The sequence below is a fragment of the Euprymna scolopes genome, chromosome 4, assembly GCF_053919585.1.
Source record: "Euprymna scolopes isolate OS-2025 chromosome 4, ASM5391958v1, whole genome shotgun sequence".
In the NCBI taxonomy this organism is placed as follows: domain Eukaryota; kingdom Metazoa; phylum Mollusca; class Cephalopoda; order Sepiida; family Sepiolidae; genus Euprymna; species Euprymna scolopes.
This window is the reverse complement of record NC_136485.1, coordinates 98,640,641-98,664,607: the sequence shown is the minus strand read 5'-3', so window position 1 is coordinate 98,664,607 and position 23,967 is coordinate 98,640,641. Positions and strand designations below refer to the sequence as shown.

Here is a 23,967-nt window from a genome sequence, read left to right as displayed (position 1 = left end):
AACTCCTCTACCCAGGTAACTCTACCAGCGATAATAGGTTCCACTCGGTGTAATATAAGTGCTGAGGTAATTCAAGCTGATATTCCTCTGCTTTTGAGTAAAGCTTCGTTGAAGAGGGCTGGAGCTGTTCTGGATCTTAATTCAGACAAAGCTGTCATGTTGACCTACAATTCACATCTAGTGGACATTACTGTGTAGATATTCTTGGTAGCGGTCATCATACAAGAAACTCCCATTCTGATGTGCTAATTGTTGATAACATGACCAATAAAGAAAAAATAAAAAGTTTAGAAAAACTGCACAGGCAGTTTGGACATGCCTCAGCTGAGAAATTAAAACTGCTATTAAAGTCTGCTGGCTCAGATGTTGTGGAGGTGGCTAAGATTTTGGAAAAAATTGTAGCCAATTGTGAAATATGTATAGAAAACCTGCACCAAGACCAGTTGTTGGTTTTTCCTTAGCTAATGACTACAACCATACTGTAGCCATGGATCTTCATCAACTCGAACCTAACCTATGGTATTTGCATATCATAGATGAATTTTCCCGGTTCAGTGCGGGTTGCATCACTAGCAGTCATCTAAAATTGTAAAAAAATTCATTCAATGCTGGATTAGTATCCATGGAGCACCTAAACGAATGTTCAGTGATCTGGGAGGTGAGTTCAACAATGCGTAAATGAAAGATATGGCTGAAAATTTTAACATAGACATCTCTACCACTGCTGCATATTCACCCTGGAGTAATGGTCTATTGGAACGACACAATCAGACACTAACTGAAATATTATTGAAGTTGAGGTCCGACTACACTCTGGATTGGGAAACAGCACTAAATTGGGCCATTATGGCAAAGAATTTGTTACAAAACGTACATGATATAGCCCTTAGAAGATAGTTTTTGGAAGAAATCCAAACATTCCCACGATCCTTATTGATAAACAACCTGCACTAGAAGGGACCACCACAAGTGAAGTTGTAAAAAACAACATAAATGGATTGCATGCTGCAAGGCAAGCTTTTATCAAAGCCGAATCATCTGAGAAAATTAGGAGGGCCTTAAGGAAACAAACACCTGATCTCTGCTCACCGGGGGATAAAGTTTATTACAAAAGACCAGACAATCAAGAATGGAAGGGTCCAGGTGTTGTTAGTGGTCAGGATGGTCCTGTGGTATTTGTCAGACATGGTGGAATGCTTGTGAGAGTACATAAATGCAGATTGCGTTTGTGTAACTCACCACTTGCGGATGTAAACTCGAATGAAATTTCAGTAGCATCAAAACCTGATAGCCAGGACTATAATTATGAAACATCTGATGAGGAATATACTGAAACAGCTGAGGTTGGGACAAAAAATGACCCACAACCCGATCCTATAGCCAAGATAAAGCCTGGTAACATCATCACATACAACCAAAAGGGAAGCAATGGGCAAATACAGGCGGAAATAATAAGTCGGGCTGGAAAAGCAACCGGCAGAAACAAACATTAGTTTAATGTGAAAATCCAAAGGCCAGTAAACTTAGAGAATGAAGAGATGTCGGTAGATTTAAGTAAAGTCACGGATCTTAATGTGGCAGACCCACTGATAGACACTATAATGATGGTGGCAGGTAGAGAATTCGATGAGGCCAAGAAAAGAGAACTCAACAGCTGGAAACAAAACAATGTTTTTACTGAAATAGATGATGCAGGACAGAAATGCATATCTACGCGCTGAGTGTGTAGTTTAAAAAACACGCCTAATGGGGTTATGCAAAAAGCAAGGCTGGTCGCTAGAGGTTTTGAAGAACCCAAGAATGACATTCAAAAGGATTCACCAACTTGTGCTCATGAATCCTTAAGACTTATTATGGCATTAACAGCCCAAAATCAATGGAGTCTACACTCCATAGACATAAAAACTGCCTTTTTGCAGGGTCACACTATGGATAGGGAAGTATACATCAGACCACCCAAAGAAGCTTTCAGTGACAAGATATGGCGGCTAAATAAGTGCGTCTATAGACTGAGTGATGCTTCTCTGCAGTGGTATAATAAAGTGAAATCAGTTATGATTGAAAATGGCGGTGTAATGTCCCAAATGGACCCTACAGTTTTCTACTGGATTAGTAAATCTGGTAACCTAGCTGGAGTTTTGGCGTGTCATGTAGATGACTTCATTTGGTCAGGGGACCAGACATTCAACAATACCATCAGCAAAATATGCAGCGCATTTAAAATTGGAAAAGAGAATAGTAAGGCCTTCAAATACTGTGGAATTGAGCTTAATTGCTACGGTCCAGAAATATTAATAAATCAAAACAAATATACCGACAGTATATCATCCATTCCAATAGATTGTTCAAGGACCATGGAAAAAGAATCACCGCTAACAGAAAATGAGATAAATTCACTCAGATCCAAGATCAGCCAATTGTTGTGGTTAGCGCATTAGAGCCAACCGGACTTATTATTTGATGTCTGTAGTCTAGCGACTAATATTAACCATAGCACCATAAAGGACCTGATATTGCCAACAAAATTATTGGAAAAGCTAAGGCATCCAAACTATCATTGAAGTATCAACATCTTGGTGACAATGATCAGTTACGTTTGATATTTAGTGATGCCGCTTTGAGAAATCTTCCTGATGGTGGAAGTCAGGGGGGTTATGTCATATTCCTCACTGGGACATTTGGGAAAGTCTCACCGATCTGGTGGAACTCAAAAGAAAATCAGACGGATTGTCCACAGTGCCTTAGCTGCAGAAACAATTTCAATGTCTGAAGCTACTGATATGGCTGTCTTCATCTCCACCCTGTTTGGTGAATTGACAACAGGAAGAACAAATCGCAAGAGTCTACCTATAATTTGTGTCACTGATTGTAAATCTCTCTATGAAGCGGTCAAATCAACAAAATCTGTCAAAGAAAAACGATTATGGATCGAAATGTTAAGGAACTTGTGGAAAATGGACAGATTGAAGAGTTCCAATGGCAAGAGACAGGAAGACAATTGGCAGACTGCCTCACTAAACGGGGTGCATCCCCATGGTTATTGAGAAGCGTCTTACAAGGCAGTTTGAATGATTGAAATTAAAAAAGAAAAAAAAAAAACTTTTAGAGATGAATTTGTTAAGTTGTCTCCCTTTATATTGGCATTAATATGCATATAATTTGTTAAGTTATCTCCCTTATAAAAAGGCAGAGTTAACGAACTTTTCTTTTCAATATGGCGTCGTAATGTTTATGTGTTTGTTAACCGTTAAACTCTAATCGTGAGTGTGTTGCATATTTATTCAATTTATGTATTAGCTGCCGTAATAAATTATATATATACTGTTTATATATATATATATATATATATATATATATATACCGTCGGAGTTGGATTATTTTACTGGTTTTTCAGGATCATCAGATGGTCCTCGTTTCGACAGACAAACAACGGTTGCTAGGGTCATGGAATGTGATTTAGAATAACTATCATACATTGTAACTCAAGCTGTGAAGATGAGCATTACATGTAACAGAAATACAGTTTTTCACTTTAATTGCTTTCTATTAGCAAATTAACTGAAATACAGAATCAGCTTAATTTGGAAAACAAACTCATTCAAGATGTGACCACATGGTGGAATTCAATGAAAATAAAGTAAGAACATAAGTAAGAACATAAGTAAGAAAATAAACTAAGAACAACAAAAAGCTCTTGTAATGTGCTGTTGAGATTCCTACCATAACTTACCAATGGAGACTTGGTCGAAAAAAATATTCAGTTCCCGAGTCCATTTGAAAGAATCACCAAAGAAACAAGTCACAGAACATCAACCACATCAATGATAATACATACAAATTTAGCTCTGAGATTAAGTTTGTCCAATCTAATTCTAGTATTTCTGACTAGTGTAATCCTTATGGTTGAACAATTTAGGTTAAGATTTTCATGCTATCTAAATGATAAAAAATATCCACTTTCCTAGACCCAGGATTCAAATATTAATTTTTATAAGGTTGGCATAGAAAACATAGAATTAGATTCTACATTTACTTTCCTCTGATGATAATGAAGCAGATTCAAACGGAAACATTACCCTGCTGAGGGTGAAGAAGCACGAACAAGGGTAAATTACAACATGGCATCTTTGAAACGAACTGACAAAAAAAAAAACAGCAAAAATGTCACAAAAGATGTTTTCATCACTCCAAGGAAGTAAAAGCACAATTATTTCTAATTCAATTTTGGCCTTCATTTTTTGAAGTTTGAAAAGTGAGCACTATTTATAATAGCAAAATTGCACTGATAGACAATTTTTAAAGTATCATTAAATAAAATTGAATTGAATGACAAATATGAACATTCAATATAATTCTATACATAATGATTATTATGCCTATTTTAAAACAATTCCAACTTACTTGATTATAAGTTGATAAAAATGCTGATATGTTCAATTTTAGTGACAAAAATAAAGTACCAAATGTCATAAACACTAATTTCAAAATCACACATCAGAAAAACTTAAAAATATACATACCTGGAATATTGCATGCCTAATCAATACATATTGTAGAATGCTACACCATGTACTTAGATAGTATCCTTAAGAAAATGTAATAATTTTATCTAGTTTTTAACTTTGTTTATCATGGCGATGTAATTAAGTAAACATACATGTTCAATATCAATTTAATATGTAAATGACTCAAAACAACTATTTCAATCAAAATAGCAGCGAGTGCCTGTGGGACCAAGAAAAAATAAATAAATAAAAATAAAATAAATTAGCCGCAGTAGGCAGGCTTGAACCAGAAATGTGAAAGGGAAAAATGTTACTGGCAAACGCTTTTGTCCATCGGACCTCAACGACTTATAACATGACCCTACAAAATGAAGTTTTTAAACATGCTTTTAGTTTGCTATGCATGCGTGACTTGGGTAAATGGCATTGTGAAAAGTGATCCCCTTGAGAAAAAAAAAAAAAAAAAGGCCCAGTTGACCACCACAGAATTTATTTTTTTCTAATTTTCACATGTGTGTCAAAGACATCGCGCTTTCAGATGGTACCGGTTTTAACCTGGTCCTATGCGACCGACGCAAGTTTTTAGCAGACATACGAACGCAAACAAACTGACGTTCGAGATTTGGGGGGGGGGGGGTACCTGGCGTTGCCCGGGCGGAGGGGAATAAGCAAAGTAATCACCCTGTTTAAATATTATAAAAACAAACAAATAAAAACTAACGTAAAGCAAACGAACGATGCTAAAGTTTCTTAAAATCGGAAAAACAAAAACAATAAAAAAGAAAATGCGCATGTGATGGAAAAAAAAAAAAAAAAAACCCAGAAAAACGAATGTTAAAACTTCTTAACAAAAAAAAACAAACAAACAAACAAAAAACAGAACGTGAAAAATACCTTAAATAACCCTGTTTCAATATTAAACCTTTAAAAATCGAAAAATAAAAAAAAAAGACATCTCACACCATGATTCGAACTCACAACCTTTAGATAAAGTGTGCAAAAAACCCGACACGTTACCCGTTCGGCCAACAAAGAGCAACTGAAACACATTTGATTTTATTTATTTAAGTATTAAAAATTGAATTGACACGTGCCGCAATAAAAGTTAACTCTGCTACTTTTAATGAGGTCAAATAGAAGTAGCAGAGTTAACTTTTGCTGCGGGACAGCTTTTGGGTTTGTTTACCCAACTTTGGCTGGTTGTTTCCCCAAGATGTTGGGTGGGGGTGGGGGGAGGTGGAGACCAGCTCCCGATTGTCCAGATTGAATAGCAATTGTCTGATATAAGGAGTTTGGCCCCACATTGATCAAAGCCGATTGCTATAGACGCGTGGATGAAAGTAGGTCGGTTTTTACAACATTTAAAACGAATTCAAGGTACGTCTTTTGCGCGTATTGACGCATGCGCATGAAGATACCATTTTTTTTTTTTTTCACCTCTCCTTGTAAAAAAAGAGAGCTGTTAAGGATGAAGGAATAAACGTTTTGCCCAATTTTTCAATATTTGTCGACCGGAGGTTCGAGCTTTAGAATGATACCTGTCTGGCGAAAATCCGTGGCCTGTATCGAAAGTTTTTGCAAGACATACAAACACACACACATTTTGCTTTTTATATGTATAGACTTTTTTTTCCCGCTTGTTTTCCGTGTTAACGTTTTGTTTTTTTTAAGTAAAAGTGGTAGCAGGCAGGCTTGAACCCGCACCGCGAAGGAGGAAAAGAGCATAAAAAAAAATAAAAAAAGGCGACATCATCTCCATTGCGACCATCGCCAAACCGGGAGTGGCAAAGGTTTAAATTAAGGCTAGTCAATCAAAAAAAGGGGCGGACCGGAAAATATTGGTGAAAAAAGCATCTTGTAGAAAAGTGCCAAGTTGAGGGTGAAGGAATTAATGTTTTATTCTCATTATATCTATAAAAAAAAAAAATAAAATAAAAAAAATCATAGTATATAACTAAAAATGTAAGCAACTAAAAAGTGAAAAATCCTTGTAAATGTAATGTCATCTTGTGGTAAATGAAAATTGATACTAATGAAAGCAATAATTATTAGATGAAACCAACCTAAACACTAAGCAAAAGCCCACTACCAACAGGGGGAAAAAGTGCAAATATGACACGGAAATGCAACTGACTGTTCATATCAATTTCATTTCAATAGCTAATGTATTGAATCTTTTTAGCATGATTCATAACAAAGATAATTTTTTCTTTTAATTATAAATTGTGGACCGTGTAAAAGCAGTTGAACAGACAATTTAGTAAAAAAGGCAAAAAAAGGGTTAAAGAGTCAAAATACGTTACTGAAATTGCTGTAAAAATGTAACCATTGGAGGTAGAAGCCTGAAACTTTGCAACTTTACCAATTTTTGGGTGAGGAATTAAAAAGAAAAAAAAAAAAAAAAAAAAAAAAAACGAATTCCTTGTTTCTAATAAAAATTTGCCACAGAAACATTTTTACTTTGGGGAATTTAAAACTCGCCAAAAAAAACAATAAGATTTAGAAATTTGTTATACAAAAAGTCATAAATCATTTTTTTTCAAGCATTGAAAAACTTTCAACTTAAAAATAAACAAGATATTTTATAGGCAGAGGTCTTACTACAATTCCTTTATTGATTTTCTGCTATGGTAGATATATCTAGAACACTCCAAATCATACCATCACTTGAAACTGGCATTACCTCAAAACCCCATCTGCTGACTACCTGTGTAATGTCATCTGACAAAGGCCATGGAAAAAAATCTTTTCTACCTTTGGTTTGCAACAAAAATTTTATTACAGCACTGAATGCAGATATAACCTCAATGACTTGGCCAATGTAAATGTTGGCGTCATAATAGACAGCAACCCATTGTCCTTGATGCTCATAACTGAAGATATCCTGAGATGGTTCTTCATCACAACTGCAGGAGTTATCTAAATGTTCAGCAGATTCACTAAGGGACTTTTTTTTGTTGTTGCTTTGGAGGTGGAAATGAATAACTGGATTTTTTCTCAAGTAGTCAGGGAGAGCAGCTCCCAGTTGAACTTTATTTCCACTCGTGTTGATAACACAACCTTGAGATATCTCAGTTAAAGTTTATCAAAAACACCTGATAGAACATATAGGTCTCGGGGGGAGGGGGGTACTTCTACAACTGTAGATCACAGAAAATGGAGGCGCCATTTTTTTTTCGCACACCTGTCGTAAAAATCTGAGGGAGAAATCACTATTTTAAACTATGACCAAAGCATGAAATAAATAACAATAATGATTTTTCGGTTTCATTTAAATTTGTTGTTGGCCCTTTAAAGTTGCTTTAATTTTAAAAAAGGTTTCATTAAAATTATTTGTCAAAAAAAACTATTTTATAAAAATTTTCAATAAATATTTTTACAATTATATTTTGATAAATTTTTATACAGTAAATGTTTTGCTTTTCGAATGGCACTCGACCAGTTTAAACAATTATGAATATGTCATTTTCTGTTTTTAATCAAATATATATATATATATATATACACACACACACACACACACACGTTTCATGAAAAACTTTCCCCATTATCATTAATTAAATCGAAACATTTTCAATTAAATAATTACGGATATATGTTCTCTTTCACTGTCTTTATTTACTTTTTTCATAGTTCTTTCCGGAAGTAATTAATATCTAGTTTAATTTTTTTGTTATTTATTTCTAACTTTGGTCATAGTTTAAAATACTGATTTCTCCATTGGATTTTAACGACAGGTGCACAAAAAAAAAAAAAAAAAAAAAAAAAAAAAAAAAAAATGGTGTCTCCATTTTTTTGTGATAAACTGTAGAAGTACTGTCTTGGGAATTAAAAAAAAAATTCTTACAGTGAAATGAATTTTTTAATTTACGCGCCACTTGCACATAACTCAACTATATTTTCAGTTCTTATTTTGATAAGTAATGTACAGTGTAATTAAAAAATGATTTAACAAAATTTATTAAAAAATGATTTAACAAAATTTATCAAAAAACGCCCGATAGAACAAAAAACGCACATTTTTATGTGAAATTAATATATATATTTTTTTTTTATTTACATGATTTGTTGCACGTAACTTAAAACCTAGCTATATTTTGTTAATTTTTTTTTTTTTAAGTAATGTAATAAAAAAAAAAAAAATTTAACAAAATGTTAGATATATCAAAAACACCCGACAGAACATAAAAGAAATAGGTAAACAAAAAATGCGGCACATTTTTTAAAATGAACAAGACTTTTCCATCAGTCACATGCAACTAAAAATGCTTTTTTTTGGTTTAAAATGTACCCAGTTTAATTTTTAAAAGATAATTTAACAATGCTGAAGTTTATCCAACCGAAAGAAGATAAAGCAAAGAACATAGAAAATAAACTGACATTTTTTTTAATTGTAAATTTTTATTTCTTTTATTGATGCACTAAAAATATCATTTTAAATACCTTTCTATAACTTTTAAATAAACAAAAACAAACTCAGCTAAGAACTTTGATATATCCATAGTGAAACAAGTTGCTGGTTTACGTTTTCGTTTGATTGTGCAGCTCGTTCGTGCTGACAGTTGATTTTTGAGAGGATACTTCTTACTGCAGTCACTTGGCATTAAGTTGTAAATTTCGATGCGTAGGTATATTCACTTTTATTAGTGGCGCTCCTTGATTTATGAGCGTAGTAATATGACACCAACAGATTAAGAGGAGATATTTTTCTACAAAACAGTGCCATTTTCGGAATTATTTCAATTGAATTTCTTTCATATTTCTTTCACTGAAGTTTTCAAGTTGATTTTTTGGTGGAAAACAACTTAAAATCCTTTTTTAAGCTCATCATATTGCTAGGTCACCTTTTTTTCTTTAAAATGGTACTATTTTTTTTATACGTAGAGACTCACAATATTGTGCACACCAAATTTGAAAAACGGCAACATTTTTTTGTGTAAAAATAAAGCAGCATTCACCAAAATTAATAACATGAAGCTCGGAAAAAAAAACAAAAAAAAAACAAACTATTAAAGACAAGAAAAACAATTATATATATATTATATAAGCAAAAAGATTAAATTTTATTTAAATCAAAACTTTATCAAAATAACCGAGATATCGCAAGTTGAAGTTAAGGGAAATTTAACTTTATTTACCAGTTTTCACATCCTAACTAGGCTAGTTTGGCATACCTATTTTTAGTCAATTTTTCGATACTTGTCTTCAGAAGGGTCGTGCTTCAAAACGATATCAATCTCATGAAAATCTGTCACCTCTGTGAAAAGTTTTAGGCAGACATACCTGCATACATTTTAACAGACAGGTGAGATTTATCTCATAGATTAACAGATTGTAAAACGTTGTGCACTAAAGAATTTGTTTCAATTCCAAAATTATTATCAGTTAAAAAATATTTTTGTTGTGACAAAAACGAGTAACGCTGTGTCATTGGCCTCCTGTAGAAAAAATTATCCATGTTAGATTCCTAAAATTTTTTAATTATTCATTCTTCAAAAACGGTATTGATTAAAAATTTTTTTTCTAATTATTAACAGTAAGATTATCTGTTTATTTATAAGTTTTAAGATCAAATCTTCCATTTTTTTTTTTCACAAACCTTGTAAAAAAAAAAAAAAAAAATTAAAGAGAAGTAATTTTGGAAGTTGTTTAAAATTACAGAAAGTGTCAAATGTAAACAATTTTTAAAAATTCGTAAAACGTAATTTTTATATATTTTCCAACTCTTCTGAAAAATTGATAAAAAAAAAAAATCTACAACATTTGTGACCGAAAAATGTATTTTATTTCAGTTTTTTTTTTTTTTTTTTTAAATTTTATCAATTATTTAAGATTTGAGAGAATTTTAAAAATTGCATTGTTTTTTATATTGTTTATGGTAAAATATGTAATATGCGATTCCAATTTTCTTTATTTTTAGCCTTTTGGAGAATTTTTTGGAAATTCATTGGTAGTACAAAAAATAAACAAAATTGAGATTATTTAGAATCCTTCTTTTTGAGAATACTACAAAAATTTCAATAAATCAATTTTAGTTTACAAGTTTGTACAGTTATTTGTGAGGGGGAGGGGTGAAATGTCTTTATTATGGTCATACCAACATTTTAGGGATCATCCTTTCATCTTGCACATACCTATGAAAGTTTTGGTAGAAAAAAAAAGTCCACTGATGTCAGCCCACTGCTACGAAACTGACCATAGTAAAATGGAGTTACTTCCCTCAACACAATGGCACACTCCTTAAAAATGCCAAAGGGTTATTCCGTGTCAAATCATCCAGGGCTTGACACTCATAGCCATAGATTTGGCTATAGTTTGCACTGCAAATAGACAATATAGGAACTAAGAAATCCTGAAAATTTGAGCACATAATTCCAGGCGGTTCGCAATTTAATGCATTTTTTGTTTTGGCGTTAGTCGCATAATGTGACACCAAGGCGACAATTTTGTGATGTCATTTCTTAGAATATTTTCTGATTGAAAGATCGTATGGCTCTTAAAATTCACCCAAGTAAGTTTTTTGACCCAAGGAATCCAAAAACTGGTAGATTTTTTCTGATGCCTTATAGACATTAAGGGATTTTGGATTTTTTCACATGTGCCCCAATATCGAAAAAAAAAAAAAAGTTGTGGCTGGCATTACTTTTTTCAGATATATATTTTTTTAGACACAATAAGTTGTCTCTGGACTAAAAATGGTTACAAGTTCTTCTGTTGAAAGTCAGGTATACTTTTGATAATGAAAAATATTCCTTCCTCCTATCGTATGTGATAATCAATTTAGACGTGTTAAACTTATGTCACACCTTAATTTTAGAATAAGTTTTGGAGTAAACCAGATGCTAAAAGTAAACAGGCTCAATTCCATAAGATATTTACAATACAAGTAGTTTTCACAAAGGCTTTCTCCATATATTTATCTCGCACATTAAATTGTGTCTACCAAAAATGGTTAAAAGTTCTGGTTTTGTTCACTCATTATTTGTTGAAAGGAAAAACATTTGAAAAAGTCTTGAGACCATTCAAAAACTATGTACACATTTTCTGCCTTTTTGACTCCTTCCTTTGTTCCTTTTTCTTATACAAAACATAAAAATTTTGATAAGGGCTGTTTGTTTTTGCTAGGCCCCTCTTTGAGCGAACATACTATTTCATACACAAAAACAAACTTGAACTATTCCCTGAGAAGTACCTTCATGGAAAGTAACCAGTTTAGGGTTAAATTCCATAAATTTCATCTTCAAACAGGTGTCCATTAAAAAGAGCTGAATAAGTAAAAATAAAGATAAAACAGTTGCAGTGAAATGGTATTCAGAAAATAGTGCATTTCACAACTAAAGTCAGCATTCAACATATACATGCTGCTGTGTTCTTTTTACCATTGAAATGCAGAAATGTTTTTTTGATAATCTTGGTCAGTTATTGTGTATGTCCTTCCAATACATGTTGGGGATACAACACAGAATTTTCTTGATGGGAACAAACCATGTATCATCAATCTGCAGCCAACTGTATGTCTTGCGGTGTCCATGGGGATGCATGAACTTGACAGTTCATTACCTTCCTCTGCATTTATTTCATTCACGATACCAACCCACCAGAAAGAGTTATAAATACAGGTTATACATTGGATTGGTGTGATGTCAGAGATATGAAGAATTGATAGCAAGTTAGTCATGAATATCAATATATAGTTCATCAACCTTGGACAACTTATGGCCAATTTGTGATGTTGGCAATGGTACAAAATGGTGACTAGCTCTGGTTCCTGGCACTGGAAAACCTTGCTTCAAGCGACTTTCATCTTCTCTAGGGTTTCCCTACTGATCGCAAAGAAATGGATGGCAGACATCTGGCAGATAGCAAGCATGACTTTATAATAAAAGATTTGATTATTTAGAGAACATTGGAGTGACCGCTTAGCCACAGGGTGTTTTACTGAACCACCAATTTTATCAAGGGATTTTTCATGACTGATGATGAAGAAAACCCACTCACCTTCAACACCAAAGTTCTCCTTATGCAAACATAAATTGATGAAATTCTTCAAGTTTTTATATTGAACACTGCAGTCATCACTGGAGTAAATTATTTGGTTCACATGCAGTAATAAGGTCTGGATTAAGTGAACAGTCAGTGTCCGAGTTTGATACACAAATGCAGTGTCATGGGTTTTGTCATTGGAAAGAAAACACAATGAAATGTGCTTTAGCTACTGATCAGAATACTGATAGTAAATCATTACCGAGTGCAGAGTGCAATATTCTTTACTCCAAGGATAACTTTGAATTTCGTTTTGTATTAAAAATTGAAAGTTTTCTGCAAAGTCCTCCAGAACAAGGACCTCATTGGAACAAAGATTCTATTTCTTTTAATTCAAGTATCTGGCTTGCCATTTTGTTAGATACGAGTGTCTAGCAAGATTATCAATAGTGTCAATCAACAGATCTTTATATTCTGCATATGTTAAAAGCATTTAACCCCCACAACCACCACATCCCTTAACTACCAGAACAACCCAAGTCTGCTAGCTACTAGTCAGTTTTCTAGATGACCTTGGAAGAAAGGGTCGGTGCCTTCAGAGCTAAGTTAAAAACTTTATCCATAACTGTTGAAATGTATCTTGTCTTAATTTTGCCAATTTTTGTGTATTAAAATATATATATGTATATATATATTTTATTTATTTATCTTTGTTCTCTTATTGCAGTCTTGCTAAAAATTGAAACTCGTTAACATCACTTATGTCTTATTACTCGTGTTTTAAACTTTTTTTTTGTTATTACCCTAAATTAGCCTTTAAATAAGATGCCCCCAATCTAAAAACATAAGCTGACCTCACAAGTTGCATTATTGAAACGTAATTATAAGTTTAATCTAAAAGGTTCTATCGCGAGGTACCAAAAGAAAAAAAAAACAAAAAAAAACTTCCCCGGATTAATATGGGAGGGGAGACGATCTTCAAATTCTATTCTATACTGGGAATGGGCAAAGGACTTATACTAAGTAGATATAAATAAGTCCCTCTCACTGTTTTTTTTTTGTTTGTTTGTTTTTTTTAATGGAGAGTAGATAAAATATTGGATGTATTATCGGCAGCTCTAGTAACTATCGCTTCTCCATTTTTGTCCCTCAGTCCTCATTTCTAATGGATGATGTTTCTGACAAAGGGTGAAGAAAAAGCTGCTTCCCAGGTCGGTAGTACTTTGTGAACAGTAGTCTGAGATGTCGGAAATTTTCTGTCTATGTCTATCCTTGTGGCCATGTCACTAGTAAAGGTGCTGGAGGTAAACGTTTTCATCTGGGCTGACGTTAACTGCCTGATAGTCAGGGACCCGAACCTTGGAATAACCACTAAGGAGACTGTCCTATCAGCAGGTGCAAAGTACTGGGACTGCTGTATTGCCATTTGTTGAATGGATTCTGGACCATGCAGTAGTCTCTGGTGGGGCCTCTCGATGCCATACTAGTGGGTAATTGTTATGGCTTTACCTTATGTGCTACAAAAAAAAAAAAAAAAAAAATTTCCTGTCTTTCTTCTCTTACTTTCCCTCTCTGTTCTGCTCTAACCAAGTATGCTGACCTGTTCCACAAACTCCAAAATCCTCAACATGAAATATCTCAAAAAAGAAAACACGAATAAACCTAGAACCCCATCCTCCTACGTAGACCCCTACTACCAGGTCTCCTTCAACATCAGGGGTCTACGTTCTAACCTTCTAGAGCTTGAAACCCAATTACAGGAGACAAAACCTGACATATTCTTTCTAAGCGAAACTGGAATAGGGCCAACCACCTCCCTAGATGAGTTCATAATTAAAGGATACTCTAACTTAACATCTAAATCTGACCCCCCAACATCGCCACGGGCATGGAATTTGTGCCTACATTAAAGATGGCTTCCCATGTGGCAGGAATATCTCCAGAGAAGACCCTAATCTACGTTATATGTACTTCCGGGTTGCACTTGCTTACACCACCGCATTTATATTTGCCCTCTATCGCCCCCACAACAGTGGAATTACCGTCTTTAAGAGTATATCAGAAAAAATTGACCACATCCTGTCTGCTTATCCCTCGGCTAACATTCACATTTGCGGTGACTTCAATGTCCATAATGTGGAATGGCTGACCTACTCAAATAAGACTGATGATAAGGGGAGGTTCTGTCATGATTTTGCCATTGCCTATGATCTCGCTCAGATTGTTCGCGAGCCCACCCGTGTGCCCGATACTACCGGTCAGTATGCAAGCCTTCTAAACCCTTTTCTATCCACTTCCCCTAAGCTATGTTCATGTTCCGTTCTTTCTCCTCTAGGATCCTCTGACCACTGCGTCGTATCAGTTAAGTTAAAAATGAAATATAATAAATCTACAGATGTACCTCTCCACCATACTGTATACCGATACTCTATGGCGGACTGGGATAGCTTCCGTACATTCATATCTGATCTACCTCTCCATTCCATGTTCAAAAAGGATGTGTCCTCTATAGTATCAGACCTGACCAAATGGTTACTTGTAGACATAGACCAATTCATACCATCCAAAAAATTCCAACAAAAACCTAACAGCCAGCCATGGTTCTCCCCTGAATGTGCTGCTGCCATCGCACACAGAAATCACTTTTTCCGTAGCTACCAACGTAATAGATGCACTGAAACTAAAGCTGCTTTCAGGACCGCCAGCAACCACTGTAAAAGAGTAATAAAAAATGCAAGAGAACCATCTGCTCAATCTGTTAAATCCAAAGTAGCTGAGTAGCGGCTTGGTTCCCACCAGTTCTGGAAAATAGGATCCTGAACAGAAACGTGCGTTCTATCCCAACCATTATCAATGGACCAGAGGTCATCTCGACAGCATCCGACAAGGCCAAACTATTTGCCAAAAACTTTGCGGCAAATTTTACCCTGTGCGACGAAGGCCATCAACTTCCCATATTCCCTCCTATAACAGACAACACGCTATGCAATATACAAATATCTGTGCATGAGGTCGCCAAGCTAATCAAGAAACTTGACTCCAGTAAAGCAACTGGACCTGACGGTATTCCAATTATAGTGTTAAAAAAATTACAACCAGAACTTGCCCCCATACTTACAAAACTGTTTAAGCATTGCCTTAAGGAGAAGTGCTTCCCAACACCCTGGAAAACCTCATCAGTATGCCCTGTATTTAAGAATTCAGGTGATAAGTCATCCTCTTCTCAGTACAAACCAATAAATCTGTGTGTCATGAGTAAGTTGCTGGAATCCACAATAAAATAGAGAAGTAGTCAACCACCTCAGCAGAAATAACCTTAGCGACACGCAATATGGTTTCCAGTCTGCTAGATCTACAGCAGATGTGCTAACGGTTATATCTCATAGGATTAGCGACTCTCTCGACAAAGGCTTCATTTCTAGGGCAATTGCTCTTGATATATCAAAGGCCTTCGATAAGTTTTGGCATAAAGGCCTACTACACAAGATTTCCAGCTACAGTATAACTGGAAATGTTTTCTCGATCATTAAGTCATTTCTCTCAGATAGGCTCATAAGAGTAGTGGTTGATGGGCAGAAATCAGAGGCCCACAGTATTAACGCTGGAGTCCCTCAGGGATCCATACCGGGCCCAACTCTCTTCCTGATCTACATCAATGATCTCCCAAAACACATACTAAAATCCTTCGTTGACATCTATGCGGATGACACAACCATCTATGGCAACACATCAAAGGCCGTAAATGATGATGTTCTCTCTGATTCTCTCTCCTCTGATCTTGAGCGCGTGGTACAGTGGGGAAAGAGGTGGCTGGTTACCTTTAATACATCTAAGACCAAGCTCCTATCTCTACATCATCAACGCTCTGATCCCCATCTGGCATCAATTGAAATGGAGGGCTCTCGTCTAGGGGAGGCCCCAGGTTTTTATAAGCTCCTGGGTTTGACCTTTACTCCTGATCTTAAATGGAACACGTACATCAAGTCTGTGGCCAAGGTCGCTGGGAAAATGGTGGGATCCTTCTACCGCTCCAGAAGATATCTCACTAATGATGAAATTCTCTATCTATATAAGAGCCAAGTACGTCCAAAGATGGAGTACTGCTGCCACATCTGGGCGGGAGCTGCTAAAAACAGCCTATCCTGCCTTGACAGAGTACAAAATAGACTTTGTGGCTTGGTGGGGGATGCCCTTTTCTCTTCCCTGCAACCTCTTTCCCACAGAAGAGATGTAGTGAGCCTGTCTTTGTTCTATCATTATTTCCATGGCAAGTGCTCGTCTGAGTTCCATTCGCTGGTCCTCCCTCACCAATCTTTTTCAAAAAACACCCGACTAGCTGAAACCACCGTCAATTTTCCCCACTCCTTATCTGTGCCTAAATCAAAACAGATTCCATGAACAAAGCTTCTTTCTTAGAACTGCGCGGCTGTGGAACTGTTCCGCTTACCTGTTTCCCTCCCGACTTCAACCTGGATGTCCTCAAGTCCAACACAAATTCCTGATGACCCCCCCATGGAAATAATGATAGAACAACGACAGGCTCACTACATCTCTTGTGGGAAAGAGGTTGCAGGGAAGAGAAAAGGGCATCCCCCACTAAGCCACAAAGTCTATTCTGTAGACTCTGATTTTAGTATGTGCTTTGGGAGATCATTGATGTAGATCAGGAAGAGAGTTAGGCCCAGTATGGACCCCTGAGGGACTCCAGCATTAATACTGTGAGCCTCTGGTTTCTGCCCATCAACCACTACTCTTATGAGCCTATCCGAGAGAAATGACTTAATGATCGAGAAAACATTTCCAGTTATACTGTAGCTGGAAATCTTGTGTAGTAGGCCTTTATGCCAAACTTTACGAAGGCCTTTGATATGTCAAGAGCAATTGCTCTAGAAATGAAGCCTTTGTAGAGAGATTCGCTAATCCTATGAGATATAACCGTTAGCACATCTGCTTTAGATCTAGCAGATCGGAAACCATATTGCGTGTCGCTAAGAAGGTTATTTCTGCTGAGGTGGTTGACTACTTCTCTATTTATTGTGGATTCCAGCAACTTACTCATGACACACAGATTTATTGGTCTGTACTTAGAGGGGATGACTTATCACCTGAATTCTTAAATACAGGGCATACTGATGAGGTTTTCCAGGGTGTTGGGAAGCACTTCTTAAGGCAATGCTTAAACAGTTTTGTAAGTATGGGGGCAAGTTCTGGTTGTAATTTTTTTAACACTATAATTGAAATACCATCAGGACCAGTTGCTTTACTGGAGTCAAGTTTCTTGATTAGCTTGGCGACCTCATGCACAGATATTTGTATATTGCATAGCGTGTTGTCTGTTATAGGAGGGATGGCTTTCGTCGCACAGGGTAGAATTTGCCGCAAAGTTTTTGGCAAATAGTTTGGCCTTGTCGGATGCTGTCGAGATGACCTCTGGTCCATTGATAATGGTTGGGATAGAACGCACGTTTCTGTTCAGGATACTATTTGCTAGAACTGGTGGGAATCAAGCCACTGCTCAGCTACTTTGGATTTAACGGATTGAGCATATAGTTCTCTTGCCGATTGGATCGATTATAGTCAAACTCGTGATATCAAATGGCGTTGAACAACAATCAAGCAAGCCTTGTAAGTAATCCAGTTTTCTGAAGAAAGGTAAAAAAAAAAAAAAGAAAGAAAATTAGAAACTAGCTGCACTACATTTTGCTTACATGCTTTTTTTTTTATATGAAATATGAGTTGGCCTAGTAGTACAAGGAGTTTCTTAATTTTTTATAGTTCCAAAAGTTTAATTAGTTTCTTAATCAAATTTGTCAAGTACTCTGGAAATGTAGTTTAAGGACATTTTGTAAGGTAAACATAGTGTAGGTGTGAATATTTGGGGCTTTCCGGTACAAATATACCATTTTCACTTTTTTCATGGGAGCCAATAAAGTAATGTAGGATTTGTTTCTCAACCCTTGCAAAACCATGTGTTTTTCCGAAGTGCAGTGGACTACGGAAAGGTGCGGGAGGGAAGTTGTCAACTTGATCCAGAAATTAAAAATGTGAATAAACTCCACGAAACAAGAAATTGAAACAATTTTATATCCTTTGCATTCCTTAACCTTCTTAAATCACATATCAACAAAAATTAGCTGTGCTTTGCATTTTGTTGATGTGCAGTGACTTCAAGATGGTCAAGTCAAGAAATCTTATGATTTTTAGAAAAACACAGATTTTTTTTCATCAAGTAATCAACATTTTTACGTTTTCAGATAGATTCCACATAGTTTTGAGTATCCCATCATGAAAAGCAATAAAATTTTGTATTGTGATCATTTTTGGTCACTTATTATTTTGGAATTTCTGAAAAATTTGATGGAGGTTACTCTCAAGGACACCCCTGGAGAAAAATTTTGTAAATGATTTTTTGACACTTTATGATAGGTTAGAAATATTCAGGAAGTTATATAGAAAATTAGAGCGAGAAAAAAAAAAAAAAAAAAAAAAAAAAAAAAATCACGTTTTCAGGAAAATATAAACAAAAGTTTAAAAAGTTGCGTCAACGTGACCCCACCCCCTAGTCTTTTGAGGGTTAAAAAGTTTCTCAAGAAGTTTCTTAAAATTGTTGGTTTGGTATAGTACTAGAGGTTTAAAACTTTTACCATCCTATTACTAGGTTCTCATAAAAAAAAAAAAAAAACATACATTTAGCATGGCTTGGTTTTTCCAATCCTCATCAACTAATCTTGAACACTACTAGATCTTTGAAATTGCTACTAGAACTTAACTGTTTTAGTATCTGGCTTATTTCAAAATTAAGGTTTGACACAAATTTAACACATGTCTAAATTGATTATTACAGCTAATCGGGGGAGGGAATATTTTTCATTATCAAAAATATACCAGACTTTCAACAGAAACCGTGAGTGAAAGAAACTAGAACTTTTAACCATTTTTGGTTAAGAGACAATTTATTGTGCCTAAAAAAAATATGAAAAAAAGTAATCAGTAATGTCAGCCTCCCCCCGCCTTTTTTTTTTTTTTAAATTCGATTTTGGGGTACACGTGAAAAAAATCTAAAAACCCTTAATATCTAAGAATAAGGTTTCATTCTTTAGAAAATCTGATGCCATTTTTGGATTACTGGGTTAAAAAAAAGAAAAAAAAAAAAAAAAAAAAAAAAAAAACTTACCTGGGCGAATTTTCAGGGCCATACGATCTTGCAATCAGAAAAATTCAAAGAAATGACATCACAAAATTGTTGCCCGGGCGTCACATTATGTGACTAACGCCAAAACAAAAAAATGCTCTAAATTTGGAACCATTTGGAGTTACATGCTCAAAATTTTCAGGATTTCTTAGTCCCTATATTGTCTACCTGCAGTGCAAACTATAGCCAAATCTGGGGATATGGATTTTAAAATCCCATATTTCTGGATGATTTGACATGGAATGACCCCAAAGATTTTTCTTTCTCCATTATAGAGAGATTCAAAATATTAAATTTTAAATGAAACCAATGGTATCTACTTAATCATCATGTCACAGTAATGAACATATACCAAAAATTATGAAAAATGACAAGGTAGAAAACCAATTAATGGAAGTAGTTTTCAAAAACAATCAGTAAAAATTGAATTTTGAAAAAAAAAAAAAAAAATGTTTGAATCATAACAAGAGAAGTCAATATTTTCTGAAACCTGAATCTTTGAAAACGATTTTCAGGTTTGTTGTACAATCCACTGGGAGTACCAAAAAGTTGTAAAAAACAAATGTTATCAAAGGCAAGATAAGTTACTTTTCTAGCTCACTGAATAAGTTTTTAGTGATTTTGTTTTATTTAATTAGCAATACACGTGAAAAAAATTCAAATGGCTTACAATATTTCATAGATTTACATAGAAAGAACTTGATGAGCTAAGAAGGAATCTTTAAATTTTTGAAATCTGATTAAAAATAAGGAAGTTATGACTATTTTTGTGTCTTGCACATTTGGATACTTTACGACATGTCTTTAAGACACTGTTTTGTCACATTTTTTTTACACTACTTTTTCAGTAAAAATGTTATATCTGTTAAACACAAGATTTAGCAATGAAATTTACCATATAAGTGTATTTTTATGTAAGGAATCAGAATATGCTACTAAAAACCTTTATAAAGTAATGGTTTCTAAATTATGAAATCTGCAGTAAATGCACATAAATATGCTGCAATTCCTTAAAAATGCCATGTGTCGATTAAAAGGAAAGTTAGAACTCAAAACTGAATTGTAATGCATTTTATGTGCAAAAAACTGAAATGGAAATCTAGGACTATTTAAAAATGAATATATTGTAATATTTCTTTGGTATTATTGTAAATTAATACCAATTTATTTTTATGGGAGATAGATCCTTATTTAAAAGGAAATAATTTTTTTAGATGCTTATATGTAGCTCACTGAGGAATTTTGTTTTGTGGGAAGCTTGCTACTCAGACTTATCGTTATTGTAAAGGCTAAAGATTTTAGAAGGAGGCTTGCCACTCATACCTAGGGTCAGAGTAGCAATAAACATGGACCGATAAAACACTTTGGAGAATCAAATTTCAAGCGGGTCCTGCTAAAATAGTAATTTTCAAAACCAAAGCACTTTAAGTCCTCAAAATACCACCATTTTGTTTGTCAATGAATATACTTTCAAATAAATTAATAAATAACAATGTACATTATATATTTGAAAGGTTTTAAGCAAAGTGATAAAAATGTGAACATCATAAAATTGCATTTTCTGTAAGGTTTTGTAAAGACCTTCGCCCTGATTTGTAAATGCTTGTACTGCATTTGTATTAAGAATTTTGTCATTAAATTTGGAAACTAACCAGAAGAGATGTTTGGGTGTTTGGGGTGTCCAAAATATTTTTTGACCACTTTTTTTGTGTAAAAAAAAAAAAAAAAAAAACCTTTAACATTTCAATTTTTGAAAAGAATTTTCTTCAGACACCCACTAGTAAATAAAACAATCTTTACTGTTTTCATCCATTAAAAGTATAATTATGTTATTTTCTTTTGTGATAGCTAGTAATAAAAAATAGTTTCTATTGACTTTCAATACAAAACTGTTTTGCAATTGTAAACTGTTTTTGACTCCTAGTGGGGGGGAGGGTATGAGACCAATGAATTCGCCAATCGTTTTTATAACCACCGGCTGTGCTAACCAATGAAAACCTTCCAAAGTTACTATAAAAATTGTCGAATTTTGGATTCAATCAGTTCGCTGTTAACCATGTCACGAACCGCATTTGATTCTTGGCCGTCATCTTGGTTACTGCCAATTACACTCAGGATCTGATCTGAACTACGCCGCCATCTTTGTTCAACATAAGGTCTCAACACTTAACAGCAATATTAGAAGTAGCGTCAGTAGCAGCAGCAATAGCACAGCTGTAAACAGACTTTTTTGATTTTATTTCAGAACAATTAAAAAAAAAAAAAAAAAAAAAAAAAAAATTAAATATGAAGATAAAAAAATCTTACATGTTCAGTTAACTGAATAGCTCTAATTAACTTATCAGAATATATAATTATTAACGCAATCCCAACCAGTCTGGCATAATGAACTTAGTTCAACTTGCAATTTCTCACATTTCTAGTCAACTTTTTAAAAATATTTATATTGTTGAAAAGACAAAAAAAAAAAAGTTTTTAAAAGGTATAACTTGTGTGCATTTTTATCTGTTGCATTAGTTTTTAACGGTGAATTAAAAACAGCATTTTGTGCTGAATAACCGAAAATATGAAATGATTTTTTGTTCACATGTACAAGTGGTACAACCTCCACATACTTTTTTTTTTCATTCGTCCTTTTTTTACAATTTTTTCAGCAAATTATCGAAGTGACACTAATCTACCGGATTATATAAAAAATAAAATAAAATGCAAAATCAATATTTAAATATTTGCATTAGCGCTCAGTTCTAGTTTCTTAAACTGGAAAGTTTAAAAACGAAATAATGTATCACTTAGTAGAAAAAAAGGACATAAAATGTAATTGAAAATAAAAAATACATTCAAAATTTGTGAACGATTTGTCAGCTTTAGAATTTTTTTTATATTTAAATTAAATAGGTGAGCAAAAAAATACTTGATACTTTTCCAAAAGTCACATTTTCTGTTAGAGTGACGTCACTTGTTTTAAATACAATTTATTTTTGTCCGTTTTTCTTAATTCTTGTAAAGTTTCATACACTCATTTACCTAAGTTTGCATATTTAAAAGTAATTTGATGTTTAAAATCGAAAGCATAACATTTTCAAAGCCAAAAATTATGAACTACTAACCGTAAATATGACACCTTCTTTAAAACAAAACTCCCTTAATCCTATATCCAAGGTCCCCACCAAACAAAATTACTCTGTACGCTACATACACCATGTATACAAGTCGAATTTTGTGGAGACGATTTTAAGGTTAATTTTTGGGGTCAACTTATACATAGGTTATGCAAGTGCAACTTGGCACTCGAGTATAACAGAAAGCGCTATTTTGTTTGTACACCCGGTATATACCAATAATCCTAGTAATTAGTCGCACTCATTCCGAACTCTACTGCAACGCGTTTGCCAACATGTAAGCATATGCGCAGTTTTTAATAGGAGGCTTAATATTCTCACAATATTCACTCTAGACGTGGCTATAGACCTAAGTTCTATATGTATTAGGACTTTTTTTTTTTTAGTAGATTAGGAAATATAGTTTACGATGTCGTTTTCCAAGTTCGACAAATTTTGATTTCATGACAACTATTTAATGGCACTTAACGCGCGTGTTCATATTATTACAGTATATTATGTTGATTAGCAACATTTGTGTTCATTGCAGGTAAATGTGCAGCAGGTTGGTTCTATATGAAAATTGAATAGACCACACTTGAACAAATGCACGCATTATCACTTGTGGATGGCAAGAAACAATTTATAATATGTCTTTAAAAAAAAATAAATAAATAAAATAAATAAAAAACACACACCAAAAAGGAAATTATCTGTGCAAGAAGGAGCCACGAGACTAACCATTTAACTTGTCTAGAATCTACAGTCGACTTATACTATATTTTTAAAATTTGACCAAAATTAATGCTGGAGTGGTTGGGATTGCTTTAATTATATATTCTGATAACCGAATAGCTCTAATTAAGCTAATTATGTTCTGATAATATGAGCTCCAACTAAATATGTAAAAACACTTTTTATATTCATATTTTCATTGTTTTTATTTTTTATTATTAATTTGTTCTAAAATGACACAATTTTTAAAATGCACATCGACTTATACGGTTAGCATCTAAAAAAACAAAAACAAAAAAAATAAAATAAAAATAACAAATAAATGGGGGGGGGGGGGGTTCCTTAAAAATGCACAGAATTTATCTTTTTTTTTTTTTTTTTTTTTTTAATTCAATTTTCACCCCAAACAAGGCACAGTGCCACTTTGAAGCAGGGGGCTACTATTAGGGAA

At 34.1% G+C, this 23,967-nt stretch overlaps 1 protein-coding gene across 7 annotated transcripts in view; it reads right to left on the bottom strand.

The window, feature by feature from the left end:
* LOC145269112 (RNA polymerase II transcriptional coactivator-like) overlaps nucleotides 1-23,967 on the bottom strand; it is a 106,396-nt gene that overhangs the window by 30,164 nt on the left and 52,265 nt on the right. The window contains exon 1 of one of the 7 annotated variants that reach the window (XM_080124739.1): nucleotides 8,949-9,011. The exons of the other annotated variants lie outside the window; for them this stretch is intronic. The gene's annotated coding sequence lies outside the window, so the exon portion shown is untranslated. Of the gene's footprint in view, nucleotides 1-8,948; nucleotides 9,012-23,967 lie in introns of those variants that run through there. 7 annotated transcript variants of the gene reach the window in all.